Source organism: Tachyglossus aculeatus, chromosome 14 (assembly GCF_015852505.1).
Source record: "Tachyglossus aculeatus isolate mTacAcu1 chromosome 14, mTacAcu1.pri, whole genome shotgun sequence".
Classification (NCBI taxonomy): Eukaryota; Metazoa; Chordata; class Mammalia; order Monotremata; family Tachyglossidae; genus Tachyglossus; species Tachyglossus aculeatus.
In genome coordinates, this window is record NC_052079.1 from 18,690,933 (window position 1) to 18,708,289 (window position 17,357).

At 44.4% G+C, this 17,357-nt stretch overlaps 1 long non-coding RNA gene across 1 annotated transcript in view; it reads right to left on the reverse strand.

Annotated features, from left to right (window-relative positions):
• Positions 1-202: 202 nt before the first annotated feature.
• LOC119937012 overlaps positions 203-17,357 on the reverse strand; it is a 77,438-nt gene continuing 60,283 nt past the window's right edge. Inside the window, exons 2-3 of the long non-coding RNA XR_005453902.1 lie at positions 3,275-3,426; positions 203-370 (exon numbers count right to left, since the gene is read on the reverse strand). This is a non-coding gene — a long non-coding RNA (uncharacterized LOC119937012). The remainder of the gene's footprint in view (positions 371-3,274; positions 3,427-17,357) is intronic.

Sequence of the window (17,357 nt, forward strand, 5' to 3'; positions counted from 1 at the left end):
CTCAAGCTCCAGCCAGTCCTGGAATTTGGTGAGCAACAATTCCGGGTTTTCCTCATTCACATCCTTCATGATTAAGTAAACTTCAAACACACCACCTCCTCAGCATTTAATAGCTGGCCTAATAATAATAAAGAACTGCCTTCATAAGGAACTTTGAAACATCATTTTCACTTCATTTATTTCAACCAAATGGTAAAGCATGCATAAAATCAGGGTTAGGGTTGATGCTTTTTTTTTTTTTGTAATGTTATCGGACACGTAATTACAATCATTACTCAAGTGTTATAATTACGTTGGGCATTAGTGTAATCTTCCTCCGTAATTTCTCTTGATCCGAAACGTAGACGTTACTTACTGTTTAGACTTTAGCCTGTGGTTAGTATGAAATGAAAAAATATATATTTTAAACATAAGAACCCAGAATTACGCTCACTTTAGACAACACCGCTATCTTCCCTGTCTAACCTCGGCATTATCCTAGGCTCATCTCATTCAGTGCACATATTCAATATCAAATTCTATCCATTCTACTTTCCTAAGATGGCTAAAACTGGCTCTTCACTCTGCTGCCCAGATCATTTTTTCTACAAAACGTTGAGTCCACGTCTCCCCGCTCCTCAAGAACCTCCAGTGGCTCTTGTGTCTGCCAACTCTGATGCATTGTACTCTCCCAACTGCTTAGTACGGTCGTCTGCATACAGTTAGCGCTCAATAAATAGCATTGATTGATCGAGAGATTGATTTCTGGGCCGGGCCAATGATCCACCCAACCCAAAATTCTGTGGCAACTGGATGTGTGGAAGGAAGAGTAGATTTTTTAAAAATTTTCCCTCCTTGACAGTCATCGTGGTTAGGGATGGACTAGCTGACATTCCTAACTTTCCTTCTACTTCTCTAACTCTTCCCTTATTAACACACTCTAGGCTGCTAATCCATTAAGAGCCTACTGACATTTTCTCCACTCCACAACTTTCTGTGGTAATAAATTCCATGTGGGAAGAAGTTTTTCATTATTGTTATTATTATAACAAAGATAATAATAATGAGTAACGCCAATTCAGTGGCACAATCGAATCCCAACTGTCACAACACCCCAAAGGGCAGTTATTTAAAATTCCCAACTCTCTTTCTAGAGTATCCAAAGCTGTATAATCTAAGGCTCCTGTTCCTTTCCCCTTCCAGACTGTAAACCCGGTGTGGGCAGGGATTGCCTCTCTTTATTGCTGAATTGTACTTTCCAAGCGCTTAGCAAAGGGCTCCGCACACAGTAAGTGCTCAATATATACGATTAAATGAATGAATAATAACAGTAAGTGCTCAATATATACGATTAAATGAATGAATAATAACAGTAAGTGCTCAATATATACGATTAAATGAATGAATAATAACAGTAAGTGCTTATGGCGTGTTAAGTTAATACAAGGTAGTCAGATAAGACAAATGTCCCTGTCCCTCATGGGGCTCAAAATCTAGTGAGGAGGGAGAACAGGCATTATGTCCCCATTTTACAGATGAGGATGTTGAGGCACAGAGAAGTGAAGTGACTTGCCCAAGGTCCCAAGCAGACTAGTGGTATAACCAGGATTAGCTCCCACATACCCTAACTAGAAGCCTGGCCCCTTTTCACTAGGCCGTGTTACTGTTGTTATTGATGATTTAAACTAGTCATCTTTGAGTTTCCATGGGTGCTCTTTCTTCTGGAGTTACAGGATTTGGTGAGCAATAATTCCATGTAAATCCTGTCCACATTGCTCATGATTTTGACCACCAAGTCATATTCCCTCCATCACTTCAGAATGAAGGTCCTAACCTTAAAGTAATTGCTATTGTTATTGTTTTACGTGTTAAGCTCTTACTGTGTATCAAGCCCTGTTCTAAGCACTGGGGTAGATACAAGTTAATGAGGTTGGACACAGTCCCCGTCCCACGTGGGGCTCATGATATAAGGTAGGAGTGAGTAGGATTTAATCCCCATTTTACAGATGCGGTAACTGAGGCGTAGCGAAGTGAAGTGATTTGCCCAAGGTAACACAGCAATCAATCAATCAATCGTATTTATTGAGCGCTTACTATGTGCAGAGCACTGTACTAAGCGCTTGGGAAGTCCAAGTTGGCAACATATAGAGACAGTCCCTACACAACAGTGGGCTCACAGTCTAGAAGGGGGAGACTGAGAACAAAACCAAACATATTAACAAAATAAAATAAATAAAATAGATATGTACAAGTAAAATAAATAAATAAATAGAGTAATAAATATGTACAGCAGACACGTGGTGGACCTGGGATTAGAACCCAGGCCATCTGACTCCCAGGCGCTTTGAGTTTTTCTGACTCTCCTCATAGGGAAGTTCTCCATCCCACTGAACATCCTAGTTGCCCTTTCATCCCTGGGACCATTACATCTTTCCTAAAACACGGTGAGCAGACCTGCGGGCAGTATAAGTGATGGGCGAGTACCATGGGTCTTTTCGTTCCTATGGTATTTGTTAAGCGTTTACTATGGGCCAGGCACTGTTCTAAGCGCTGAGGTAGACACAAAATAATCAGGTTGGACGCAGTCCAAGTCCCACAGGGGGCTCACAGTCTTAATCTCCATTTGACAGAGGAGGGAACCGAGGCACAGAGAATCAATCAATCAATCAATCAATCGTATTTATTGAGCGCTTACTGTGTGCAGAGCACTGTACTAAGCGCTTGGGAAGTCCAAGTTGGCAACATCTAGAGACAGTCCCTACCCAACAGTGGGCTCACAGTCTAAAAGGGGGAGACAGAGAACAAAACCAAACATACTAACAGAATAAAATAAATAGAGATGTACAAGTAAAATAAATAAATAAATAAAGAGAAGTGAAGTGACTTGCCCAAAGTCACAAAGCAGGCAAGTGGTGGAGCCGGGATTAGAACCCAGGTCCTTCCCAGGCTCTATCCGTTAGGCCGTGCTGCAAACCTCTCCTTTTTTGTTCCCTGTTCCCTTCCCTCAGGTTGCCAGCAATGTGTCAGCCATTTTTTGACTGCAACTGCATAGCACCTCGCTGAACTGAAAGAACAATCCATCATGCGTATTTACTGAGCATTAACTATGTGCAGAGCATCGTACTAAGCGTTTGGGAGAGTACACTGTGCAGATAATAATGCCTTTGAGATCCCTTTCCTGAGGCGGGACTAGATGGCTCAGAGCCTGATGTCGTGGAATTGTAGCTCAAAGACTATTTTTCCCCATGCTTTGGCTCCCAGGGCCGTTCCTCTGCCATTTTTTCAGTCCACTCACCGGCTGGAGAACTCAAATCTTGTGGTGCAATAATAGCTCACGTGCAAACAGTGAGCTATTTTCTCTCTTTCCCGCTCTTTTCTGCCACATCTGTTCACATGGATTCACCCTCCCCGTTGTTAGCCTTATCTTCGAATGTGAAGGATGGCCATCTAGAAAGACAAGACATTCCCAGTATTGAAAAAATCCTGAAACGGGGGGTGGAGGCTTTTTCCGTAAACTACTCATTTTAATAGTCCAGATTAGTTTTAGTGATGGACTGGCATTTTGGCTCCCAGGGGCAGTTTAATCCCCAGGGCGATGTAACTATAACAAGTCTTTCTGGGGGATGACTGCGACAGAGGCAAAGACGGTAAACAGGGCACAAATCAATCTTTGAAACAGTATTACTCAAAGAGTTCGAATAGTCAGAGACCCGTTTTGCACCAGCTTGGATTTCACCGTTCTCGCTCCAAGGGAAATTTAAAGCTTGGATTGGCCAGACTGCCCAACTGAACATGGTGGCTAAAGATGAAGAGGTCAAGCAGCAACTGGAACAAGCAGTCTGAGACGAAACGGGAGACCTAGGGATGGTTTTTACAGGAAGAGGAAAGTCAAGCGGTTGTTTTCTGTTTAGGGAAGCAGGCGTGGATCCAGCTCTTTTGATAAAATAGCGCCTGCCGATCCGAAATTTGACATTGGAGGGAAACCTCTGCCCTCCGCACATCGGCCAAGCTAGCTCTCTTCCTCCCTTCAAAGCCCTACTGAGACTGTGTCTATCCTGATCGCTTGGCTACAGCCCAGCATTTAGGGATTAAGACTATGGGCCACCCGTGGGACAACCTGATCACCTTGTAATAATAATAATGATGGCATTTGTTAAGCGCTTACTATGTGCAAAGCACTGTTCTAAGTGCTGGGGGGGATACAAGGTGATCAAGTTGTCCCACGTGGGGCTCACAGGCTTCATCCCCATTTCGCAGATGATGTAACTGAGGCTCAGAGAAGTTAAGTGACTTGCCCAAGGTCACACAGCAGACATGTGGCGGAGCCGGCATTCGAACCCATGACCTCCGACTCCAAAGCCCGGGCTCTTTCCCCTGAGCCACACTGCTTCTCTACGTCCAAACATATATACAGGAGCTGTGGGGAAGGGAAGGAGGTAAGGTGGGGGGGATAATAATAATAATGGGATTTATTAAGTGCTTACTACATGCAAAGCACTGTTCTAAGCGCCGGGGAGGTTACAAGGTCATCAGGTTGTCCCACGGGGGGCTCACAGTCTTAATCCCCATTTTACAGATGAGCGAACTGAGCCCAGCGCTTAGAACAGTGCTTTGCACATAGTAAGCGCATAATAAATGCCATCATCATTCTTATTATTATTGTACGTATTTATTCTACTTATTTTATTTTGTTAATATGTTTTGTTTTGTTGTCCGTCTCCCCCCTCTAGACTGTGAGCCCGCTGTTGGGTAGGGACCGTCTCTAGATGTTGCCAACTTGTACTTCCCAAGCGCTTAGCACAGTGCTCTGCACACAGTAAGCGCTCAATAAATACGACTGAATGAATGAATGAATGAATGAAAAACAAGAAATGTTATTAGTGATAAGGGGCTCGTCGGGATGAATCCGTTATTGGTTCCTGAGACTCGAGTCTATATCTTTTGATTGTTATTTGAGAAACAGAATGGAAGGTGCTGTTCTCCCTCCTATGTAGACTGTGAGCCTCATCGGGGACAGGGACTGAGTCAATCTGATTAGCTTGTGTCTACCCCAGCGCTTAGTACAGTGCTCAGCACATAATAAGCGCTTAACAAATATCATTTTTTAGAAAAAGAGCAGGAAGAACTTGCTCACTTCCTCTTCCCTCAACTCTGATTTTCGAAGTGGTGGGCCTTCCATAATTTTGATTTTATTTTTCATTTTTAAAAATCCTCCTTCATACCCCAAAATATGAATAGTTAGGATGAAAGAAAGACTATCAAAAGGGAAAAACACCAATGACATTTCTAGTAGCTGCCCATTTATTCCTGTTGAACCCCTTTAAATTCAGTGGACGGCCAATTTTGGCAGTACCCTTGCTATGGTTGAGTCCCCTTTATTCTAAGGACATCGTGTGAAATCTCTCCAAACACAGGAATCCTTTAGGAAATTCACAAAGAGAACACTGATTCCAAACAAACAGATCCCTTGTCCTTTTCTAAAAAAATCCTGTAAATATTTCAGGGCAAAGTAAGTGAAATGCCGCATACTGTTTCCCATTTTATTTCTCTTTGTGCCTTTCACAAGACAGTAATAATGATGGATACTTACTTGGACTGTGAGCCGCCTGTGGGACAGGAACTCTGTCCAATCCGAATATCTTATATCTATCCCAATGCTTAGTACAGTGCTTGTCACAGAGTAATCTCTTAAAAGTACCATTAAAAACAAGAAACAGAAACAAAATTTTACCTTTTGCAAACTACTGTGTGCAGAGTACAGTCAATCGATCGATCGCATTTACTGAGAGCTTTAATGGGTGTGGAAGACTTTACTGAACACTTGAGAGAGTGCAATATAACAGAGTTGGCAGACACAGTCCTTGCCCACAAGGAGCTTACAGTCCAAGTTTACACATTACACTAGTCTGGGCCAAGAATAATATTTACCAAGAAAAACGGAATAAAACACCTAATTTACATCCCTGGCTTTTAATATAAAGTAAAAAGAACTAAGAACCATTGAGAAGCAGGGTGGTCTAGTGAAACGAGCGCAGGCCTAGATGTCAGAGGATTGAGGTTTTAATTCCACTTCCACCACTTATCTGCTGTGTGACCTTCTGCAAGTTACTTCACTTTTCTGCGCCTCGGTTCCCATAACTTCAAAATGGGGATTCAATACCTGTTCTCCCTGCCATTTAGACTGTGAGACCCTCCTGATTATCTAGTACAGTGCTTGGCACATAGTAAGTGCTTAAATCTTCTACTCTTTTTCCTTCTCCTTCTTCTCTTCCTCTCCCTCCTCCTCCTCTGCCTTCTCCTCCCCATTTTCCTTCTTTCTCCTTCTCTTCCCCTTCCATCATCATCTTCAACCCCTCCTTTCCCTCCTCCTCGTCTTTCTTCTCCTTCTTCTCTTACCACCGCACATTCAAATTTTCATGTGACCTTTATCTTGTTCTCCAGGAAGTGAATGGGCACACTGGGAATTGTGAACAGGCCTTGGTATTTCCTCCCATTAATATCATTAGCTCTCTCCTGTGAACTCTCCCCTTGATCATACTTCTTGGAGAGCTTTTTCACGGTGATGGCGAAAGGCCGCAGTTTAGGAATGAAATTGTTTTTCATTAATTATAATCACCGTTCAATAAAGTCAGTATGCAAAGCAACCAAGTTAGAATGTGGAATTAAGTTAAATATCACAGGGATTAGACATTAGCTTGATGGCTTTCAAGCCTTTTTAAGCAATCACCTTGCTTTCTCCTACCTCACCTCGATATCTCCTACTAAAATCCAACCCACCCACTATGCACACTATGCTCCTCTACCTTCTCACTGTAACTCCATCTCATCCATCTCACTGCTGATCTCTCTCCCATGTCCTGCCTTTGGCCTGAAGCACCCTTCCCTCTTCATATGCGACAGACAATCACTCTCCTCCACTTAATGATGGCATTTATTAAGCTCTTACTATGTGCAAAGCACTGTTCTAAGCGCTTCAAAGCCTTATCGAAGGCCCATCTCTTCCAAAAGGCCTTTCCTGACTAACCCCTCTTTTCCTTTTCTCCCACTCCCTTCTGCATCACCTCATTAGCTCCCTTTATTCATCCCCCTTCCCAGGTGCCAAGTTCTGGTGCCAAGGCCCAGAGAAGTTAAGTGACTTGCCCAAAGTCACACAGCTGACAATTGGCGGAGCCGGGTGTTTGGCACATAGTAAGTGCTTAAATACCATTATTATTATTCCCAAATCCAGAACGAATCGATCAACCCTCTTTATTGTGTGCAGGGCACTGTACTAAGTGCTTGGGAGAGTACGACACAATAGAAAGGACACATTCCCGGCCCGTAAAAAGGTTACAGAATGAGAAAACGTATCTCTTTCTCGAAAAGTCTACGGGGAAGCAACAAAACCCAGGTGAGGAACTGCAAAGCGATGATCCCGAGGCGTCAGCTAGCTTGACTCACATCAATAGATTTTCTAATTGTTTGTTGACTGGAGTCCAAATTCTAACCAGATGTTCCTTCGCCTCGTAAACGGGGAACATTTCCCAGAAGAACGAACAACAGGTGGTTCTGGCGGCATTATTCTGCGGGGTTAACGATATTCCAAGACAGGAATCTGCCTTTCCCCACTGCATTTCAAACAGGTGTCCGCCCAGAGGAAATCAGTCGATGGCGTTCTATTGAGCGCTTACCATGTGCAGAGCACTGTACTGAGCACTGGGGAAAGTACAATAAGAAGAGAGTTGGTAATAATAATAATAATAATAATAATGGTATTTGTTAAGCGCTTACTATGTGCAAAGCACTGTTCTAAGCGCTGGGGAGGTTACAAGGTGATCAGGTGGTCCCACGGGGGGCTCACAGTCTTAATCCTCATTTTACAGATGAGGTAACTGAGGCTCAGAGAAGTTAAGTGACTTGCCCAAAGTCACACAGCTGACAGTTGGCGGAGCTGGGATTTGAACCCATGACCTCTGACTCCAAAGCCCAGGCTCTTTGCACTGAGCCACGCTGATTCTCCAGTAGGCACATTCCCTGCCCATGAGGAGCTCACAGTTTAGAGAAAATTTTCTAAACACTCTAAAAATTATCTAAACCCAACACTCTTCATTTAGAGATCATAATCTTGGCCCAGAATCTTTCAGGCAACTTTAAATAAAGTATTAGACTCTCCCAAGAGCTTAGCACAGTGCTCTGCTCATAGTAATAATAACAATAATAATGGTATTTTTTAAGCACTTACTATGTGCCAAGCATTGTTCTAAGTGCTGGGGTAGATACAAGGTAATCATGTTGTCCCACAGGGGGCTCACAGTCTTAATCCCCATTTTACAGATGTGGTAACTGAGGCGCAGAGAAGTTAAGTGACTTGCCCAAGGTCACACAGCAGACAAGTGGCAGAGCCAGGAGTAAGCGCTCAATAAACACCACTGATGATGTTGATCATCATCATAGAGAAGCAGCGTGGTTCAGTGGAAAGAGCACAGGCTTGGGAGTCAGAGGTCATGGGTTCTAATCCCATCTCTGCCACCTGTCAGCTGTGTGACTTTGGGCAAATCACTTCACTTCTCTGTGCCTCAGTTATCTCATCTGTAAAATGGGGATTAAGACAGTGAGCCCCACATGGGACAACCTCATTACCTTGTGTCTACCCTAGCGCTGAGAATCGTGCTTCACACGTAGCAAGAGCCTAACAAATACCATTATTATTATTATTATTATTACCCCAGAGCTTAGAACAGTGCTTGGCACACAGTAAGCACTTAACAAATACCATCATCATCATCATTATTATTATTATTATTATTACCCCAGAGCTTAGAACAGTGCTTGGCACATAGTAAGCGCTTAACAAATACCACCATTATGATGATGATGATGATGATGATGATGATTATTATTATTATTATTATTACCCCAGAGCTTAGAACAGTGCTTGGCACACAGTAAGCGCTTAACAAATACCATTATTATTATTATTATTATTATTATTATTATTATTATTATTATTACCCCAGATCTTAGAACAGTACTTGGCACACAGTAAGCGCTTAACAAATACCATTATTATTATTATTATTATTATTATTATTATTATTATTACCCCAGAGCTTAGAACAGTGCTTGGCACATAGTAAGCGCTTAACAAATACCACCATTATGATGATGATGACGAGTGTTGGGTTTTCTTTGGCGTGGAGAATTCCTCAAAAAGCAGATTCAGATCACCTCCCTTTAAAATCCCCAATCCACGTTTCCTCAACTCCTCTCCCCTTAGTGATTCTTGTGCCTTTTCGCATCAAATGAAAACTCACAATCAGTTGAGTCTCTCCACCATATGCCCCACCTTGCCTATCTACTCTTTTCTTCCGCTGGCCCCCAAACCACCATCTTCATTCCTCCCAAGCCACCTCCCAAGCCCACTGGACCTGGTTTCTACTCCCTGCTCTGCCACTTTTATTATTATTATTATTATTATCATTATTATTAATTATTATTATTATTATTATTGTCTGCTGTGTGATCTTGGACAAATCACTTCACTTCTCTGTGCCTCGGTCACCTCGCCTGTAAAATTGGGATTAAGACTGTGAGCCTCATATATAGGACATGGACTGTGTCCACCCTGATTAGCTTGTATCTACCCCAGTGCTTAGGACAGTGCCTGGCACATAGTGGTTAACAAATACCAAAGAAACTTCAAAAACAAAAGAAAAAAAATGAGTTTACGGCCTAGAGGAGGAGGCAGACATTAATATAAATAGCGATAAATTCCGGATCTGTACCTAAGTGCTGTGGGGCTGAGGGAGGGGTGAATAAAGGGTGTAAATCCAAGTAAAAAGGGGAGGCAGAAGGGAGTGGAAGAAGAGGAAATGAGGGCCTAGTCTGAGAAGGCCTCTTGGAGGAGGTGTGCCTTCAATCAATCAATCAATCGATCGTATTTATTGAGCACTTACTGTGTGCAGAGCACTGTACTAAGCGCTTGGGAAGTACAAGTTGGCAACATATGGAGACAGTCCCTACCCAACAGTGGGCTCACAGTCTTGGGAAGAGTGATTGTCAAATATGAAGAGGGAGGGTGTTCCAGGTGAACAGCGAGCACTGTACTAAGGGCTGAGTGAGCAGCCCAGCATACTGGCTAGAGCACAGGCCCGGGAGTCAGAAGGTCATGGGTTCTAATCCCCGCTCCACCACTTGTCTGCTGTGCGAGCTGGGGCAAGTCCCTTCACTTCCCTCATCGGTAAAATGAGGATTGAGACTGTGAACCCCACGTGGGACAGGGACCACGTCCAACCCCATTGCTTATATCCACCCCAGCGCTTAGTACAGTTCCTGGCCCAGAGCAAACACTCAAATACAATTATTATTATTACCATTCCCATTCCTCCCTCCCTCATGTCGGAGTTGGAGCTCAGTTTGTGTCACCGCCCACTGACCCTAGACTGAAACCCAGTCATTTCTGAGTCCATGCCTGCTCTTTCATCCTACCGTTACTTATTTCTCATTATAAGGGATTCCCCCAAGTGCTCAGTATAGTTTTTTGCACACAGCAAGCGCTCAATAAATACGACTGAATGAGCGAATGAACCTGAAAATGTCCCGTGCCTAATGACAGCCGGGCCCCCATGCTTGTAGGAGGCTTCGGGTCATTTGGGTTTCCCGATTTAAATGATCTTGGATTTCCCGTGGGAATCCAAGCCCAGACCCGACTCCTACCCCTCAACAGCGGGAGTCTCCCCCATCTCTTCCCTGCCTTACGGGGCTCTTGGGAACGCCCTTTCCAGGCTGCTTTTTCCCCCGGTTTTGTTTGGCTTTAAATGCACGGTCCCTGAGGAAAATGAGTAAACTCCATCCGGAGAGTTTGATTCTCAGCCATTCAGTGATCCTGGTTTCTCTGTATCCATTCTCAGGAGAAACACAGATATATGACCTCATTTCCTGATATTCTGGAAAAGACTCCCATCTGGTTCTTCTTCCTTGTTGTTGGTTAGGGACCAGTCTCTATATTTTGCCAATTTGTACTTCCCCCAGCTCTTAGTACAGTGCTCGGCACACAGTAAGCGCTCAATAAATGCGATGGAATGAATAAGATCCCGGGTCTGTTCAATGCTCCAACTATGCTGACGACGGGTTGTAGAAACAGTCAGGCCTGGCGGATAATAATAATAATAATGATGATGGCATTTATTCATCATGATCATCATCAATCGTATTTATTGAGCGCTTACTATGTGCAACATATAGAGACAGTCCCTACCCAACAGTGGGCTCACAGTCTAAAAGGGGGAGACAGAGAACAAAACCAAACATACTAACAAAATAAAATAAATAGAATAGATATGTACAAATAAATTAAATAAATAAATAGAGTAAAAAAAATATTTACAAACATATATACATATATACAGCCCTTTATTAAGCGCTTACTATGTGCAAAGCACTGTTCTAAGCGCTGGGGTAGATGCAAGGTGATCAGGTTGTCCCACGGGGGGCTGACAGTCTTAATCCCCATTTTCCAGATGAGGCAGCTGAGGCACAGAGAAGTTAAGTGCCTTGCCCAAAGTCACACAGCTGACAACTGGCAGAGCCGGGATTTGAACCCGTGACCTCTGACTCCAAAGCCCCTGCTCTTACCCAGGCCCGGAATTAAGAAGGACCTCGGTTCTAATCGTGGTTGACTTGCCTGCTGTGTGACCTTGGACTAGTCACTTCCCTGGGACGGGGACTCTGTCCAACCCGATTTCCTTGTATCCACCCGCACAATGCCTGACACATAGTAAGCACTTAACGACACAATTGTTATTAAATACCACCGACTGATTGATAAGGGCATCCAACGCGGTTTCAGGAATTAATCCCCCACCGGAAGCCACGTGGCCTAGGAGAAAGAGGACCTGGGTTCTAAACATGCTCCTCCATTTGCCTGCTGTGTGACCTTGGAAAATCACTTAACGTCTCTGTATCATCTGTAAAATGGGGATTAAGACTGTGAGCCCCACGTGTGGGACAACCTGATTACCTTGTATCCACCCCAGTGCTTGGCGCACAGTAAGCGCTTAACAAACACCAACATTATTATTATTAAAATGGGGATTCAACGCCCATTCTCCCTTCTGCCTGGACCGTGAGCCCCATGTGAAACACGGACTGTGTCCCACCTGACTGACCCCAGTGCTTTGAACAGTGCCTGACACATTAGTAAGCACTTAACTACCATTATTAAAATGATTACAGATAATAGGATGCCGATGAGAAAACGGGTTCCAGTTTACAACGCTTAGACATCATTTTTCAGGAACCGACTGTGTCATACTATCAGAGAAGCAGCGTGGCTCAGTGGAAAGAGCACAGGCTTTGGAGTCAGAGGTCATGGGTTCAAATCCCCGCTCCACCAATTGCCAGCTGTGTGCCTTTGGGCAAGTCACTTAACTTCTCTGGGCCTCAATTACCTCATCTGTAAAATGGGGATTAAGACTGTGAGCCCCCCGTGGGACAACCTGATCACCCTGTAACCTCCCCAGCGCTTAGAACAGTGCTTTGCACATAGTAAGAGCTTAATAAATACTATCATTATTATCCCCCCTTTTAGAGTGTGAGCCCACTGTTGGGTCGGGACTGTCTCTATATGTTGCCAATTTGTACTTCCCAAGCGCTTAGTCCAGTGCTCTGCACATAGTAAGCGCTCAATAAATACGATTGAATGTTCGAATGAAACACGCCAGGTGCAAATAACCGCGCGATGTCATATTTGCCACCGTCTGCTACTGCTGCCACCTCGCCTCCCCCCAAAAAGCCCCCACAGAAACATGAGCACCTCGAGACTCCATCTTCTGTCCTTCTAGTGGATCACCTCCTTCCCGCTGCCATCTTTGAGAAGGGAGGAGGCCCCGCCATCTCGGAAGAGTCCCGTCCTGCCGCTCCTTCTCATCCCTCATCTTTTAGACTGTGAGCCCACTGTTGGGTAGGGACTGTCTCTATATGTTGCCAATTTGTACTTCCCAAGCGCTTAGTACAGTGCTCTGCACATAGTAAGCGCTCAATAAATACGATTGATGATGATGATGATAAGCCTAAGGTCTACCCTTACACTTTAGGAGAAAACAGGGGGTGTCCTGCAGCTTTAAGGGTTAGTGATTTGAACCTTTAATCGCTTCGTTTTATCTTCTAGTTTATACAGAGGAAAGCTCTCTCTCCCCCAAGGCTAGGAATTTTGGGGGTGTCTATATCACGGGGGACTTTCGCCGTATCCGTGCTTCTGGGGGGTTTGGAGTGTCTAGCTGAGTGTCTAGTCTTTTAGACTGTGAGCCCACTGTTGGGTAGAGACTGTCTCTATATGTTGCCAATTTGTACTTCCCAAGCGCTTAGTACAGTGCTCTGCACATAGTAAGCGCTCACTAAATACGATTGATGATGACGAAAACAACAATGTTGATCAGCAGGCCGGTTGTGAAAGCCAGCTGCCTTAAGGACTGGACCAGCCGCGTGGTGAAGGAAGGGACAGGCTGCACAGCTGCCCATTGTTCAGCTGCGATAAGCACTCGGTTGGGATCTGGCTTTTCGGCCGCCTGCTGAAACCAGCTTAGGTTTCCCAGCATAGAAATTTAAGATCAGGAATCGCGAAGTCAATGCAGGGAAGAGCTATTGTTACTCAACCACGTCCAGAGAGTCAGGAAGCTACCGCATCTGGTTACGGTCAATCGCCGAATGGCCTTTGAAATGTCCTGCTTCGGGGCTGAGGCTGGCTTCCATTTGGGCCCCGTTACCTGGTTCATTTAGAGCGTCCTCACCGCCCCTTTTTTAAAAAAAATGAAATTTGTTAAGTGTTTACTGTGCGCCGGACACCGTCGTAATAATAATCGTAATAACTTTGGTATTCGTTAAGTCCTTACGGAGTGCCAGGCACTGTACTAAGCGCTGGGGTGCAGACAAACAAATCGGGCTCATGGTCTTAATCCTCATTTTGCAGATGAGGAAACTGAGGCACCAAGAAGTGAAGTGACTCGTTCATGCAGCAGACGAGTGGCGGAGCGGGGATTAGAACCCACAACCTTCTGACGCACGGGCTCGTGCTCGATCCACTACGTCTTGCTGCTTCTCGCTGTACTAAGCGCCGGGATAGATGCAAGCTTAGCAGGTCGGACAGAGTCCCACATGGGGGCTTACAGTGTTGGGTAGGGACTGTCTCTATATGTTGCCAATTTGTACTTCCCAAGCGCTTAGTACAGTGCTCTGCACATAGTAAGCGCTCAATAAATACGATTGATGATGATACAGTCGGCCTGTCAATTGGATTTACGAAGCGCTTACTCTGCGCAGAGCACTGTACTGAGACTAGTTGAAAGGACATATTCCCTGCCCACAATGAGCGTAGGGTCTAGAGGAGGTAACTGAGGCACAGAGATAGTAAGTGGCTTGCCCAAGGTGAAAAAGCAGACAAGTAGCAGAGCTGGGATGAGAACTCAGGCCCCCATGATTCCTAGGTCCATGATCTTCCCACTAGGCCACACTGCTTCTCTCCAAAGTGAACTTCCTTTGGCTACGGTTCTTTTGTCGGACTTCCAAACAGATGATCTCTGGGAGTGGGGAGGGGGGAAATCCGCATCCCTATTATTATTATAATTATCAAATGCTGTTGAGTTATTTCCGATTCATAGTGACTATATGGATATTTTTTCTCCAGAACGTCCTATCTTCCACCATAATCTGTAGCCTTGCTAACGTTTCCTCCGTTATCGTTGCTATGGTTTCTAGCCACTTAGCTTGTCCTTCCCAAGCGCTTAGTACAGTGTTCTGCACACAGTAAGCGCTCAATAAATACGACTGATTGATTGATTGATTGGTCTGCCTCTTCCACGCTTTCCCTGGACTTTTCCTAGCACCAGTGTCATCTCCAGAAATTAGTCCTCCTAATGATGTGTCCAAAACATGCTAATCTAAGTCGAGTCATCTGGTCTTTCCAGAGACCACATTGACTTTATTTGCTCCCAAACCCATTTGTTTGTTTTTTGGGCAGTCCATGGTATTCGCAAAAGCCCTCTCCAACACCACATTTCAAACAAATTGATGTTCTTTCTACCCTGTTTATTTACTGTCCGGCTTTTGGAACCAGACTTCGTCACGGGAAACACCACAGAATTGACCATCTGTATTTTTGTGGCAATCGTTACATCAGCACGTTTCATGAATTTTTCCCAGGCTCTTGTATCAAGCCTTCCTAACATTAATCTCCGGCATACTTCTTGACTACTGGTTCCTTCACTCTTGATTATCGATCCCAGGAGAGAAAAATGGTCATCTATTTAATAATAATAATAATGATGATGGCATTTATTAAGCACTTAATATGTGCAAAGCACAGTTCTAGGCGCTGGGGTACAAGGTAATCAAGTTGTTCCGCGTGGGGCTCACAGACTTAATCCCCATTTTACAGATGTGGTAAACGAGGCACAGAAACGTTAAGTGACTTCCCCAAAGTCACAGAGCTGACAAGTGGCGGAGCCAGAATTTGAACCCCTGACCTCTGCCTCCAAAGCCCGGGCTCTTTCCACTGATTTCAATCTTCTCTCTTTCCGCTATACATGCGTTAAAACTTCCAGTTGTCTTGCCATTCAAATGCAGGCCCACCTTTTTGCTCCGCTCCTTAACTTTTAATAATAAGCCCTTCAAATGTTCCTCACTTTCTGCTGGCAGGATAGTATCATCACCATAAGGAAGGTTGTTCCCACATTCCTCCCTCCAATCTTTACTCCCCACTCGTCTTCATCCGATCCGGCTTCTCTCATTATAGATTCGGCATGAACAGATAAGGAGGGAAGATACGTCCTCGTCTTCCACCTTTACTAATGGGAAACCAACCTGCTTCTCCATATTCTGTGCCGGCATACAGGTTTCATATCAGTGCAATTAAAATGGTGATTAAAGCAGAATAAAGGGAATAGCTGGGGACAGCCCCCCAGCCTCTCGGACAGTACTGCACATTCAAGCACCGCACAGTTAGATTAGACAAAGGGATTGAAGAAGAACAGACAGGGCCTTGAACAGCCCAGTTGTTTCCTGTTTGGACTTTTTCCATCCCCCCCAACCCCATTGCAATCAGACTGCCCTCTAAGCAAGAAATCTGGACATGGTTTTGTTTTCTGTCTCCCCCTTTTAGACTGTGAGCCCACTGTTGGGTAGGGACTGTCTCTATATGTTGCCAATTTGTACTTCCCAAGCGCTTAGTACAGTGCTCTGCACATAGTAAGCGCTCAATAAATACGATTGATGATGATGATGATGATATGTTGCCAGCTTGGACTTCCCAAGCACTTAGTACAGTGCTCTGCACACAGTAAGCGCTCAATAAATACAATTGACTGACTGACAGCCTTCCAAGAGTCACCCCCTGCTCCTCTTTGGGCGGCTCTGCTCAGGGGACCATTATCTAGTCCAGGGAATATTAATTATAATGATGGCATTTATGAAGCGCTTACTATGTGCAAAGAACTGTTCTAAGCACCGGGGAGGTTACAAGGTGATCAGGTTGTCCCATGGGAGGCTCACAGTCTTAAGCCCCATTTTCCAGATGAGGTAACTGAGGCACAGAGAATCAATCATATTTATTGAGCGCTTACTGTGTGCAGAGCACTGGACTAAGCGCTTGGGAAGTACAAGTCGGCAACACGTAGAGACAGTCCCTACGCAACAGCGGGCTCACAGTCTAGAAGGGGGAGACAGAGAACAAAACCAAACATACTAACAAAATAAAATCAATAGAATAGATATGTACAAGTAAAATAAATAAATAAATAGAGTAATAAATATGTACAAACATATATACATATTTACAGTATATGTAAATATACAGTATAAATGATGGCATTTATTAAGCACTTACTATGTGCAAAGCACTGTTCTAAGCACCGGGGAGGTTACAAGGTGATCAGGTTGTCCCACGGAGGCTCACAGTCTTAATCCCCATTTTCCAGATGAGGTAACTGAGGCACAGAGAAGTGAAGTGACTTGCCCAAAGTCATACAGCTGACAATTGGCGGAGTAGGGATTTGAACCCATGACCTCTGACTCCAAAGCCCTGGCTCTTTCCACTGAGCCACGCTGCTTCTAAGATCTGCAGAGAGTTCAGCTTCAGGGGTTAATAACTGTGGTATTCGTTAAGCTATGTGCCAGGCACTGTACTAAGCACTGGGGTGGATCATAATAATAATAATAATAATGTTGGTATTTGTTAAGTGCCTAATATGTGCCAAACACTGTTCTAAGCACTGGGGTGGATACAAGGTAATCAGGTTGCCCCCCCATAGGGCTCACAGTCTTCATCCCCATTTGACAGCTGAGGTAACTGAGGCATGAGAAGTGAAGTGACCTGCCCAAAGTCACACAGCTGACAAGCGGTGGGGCTG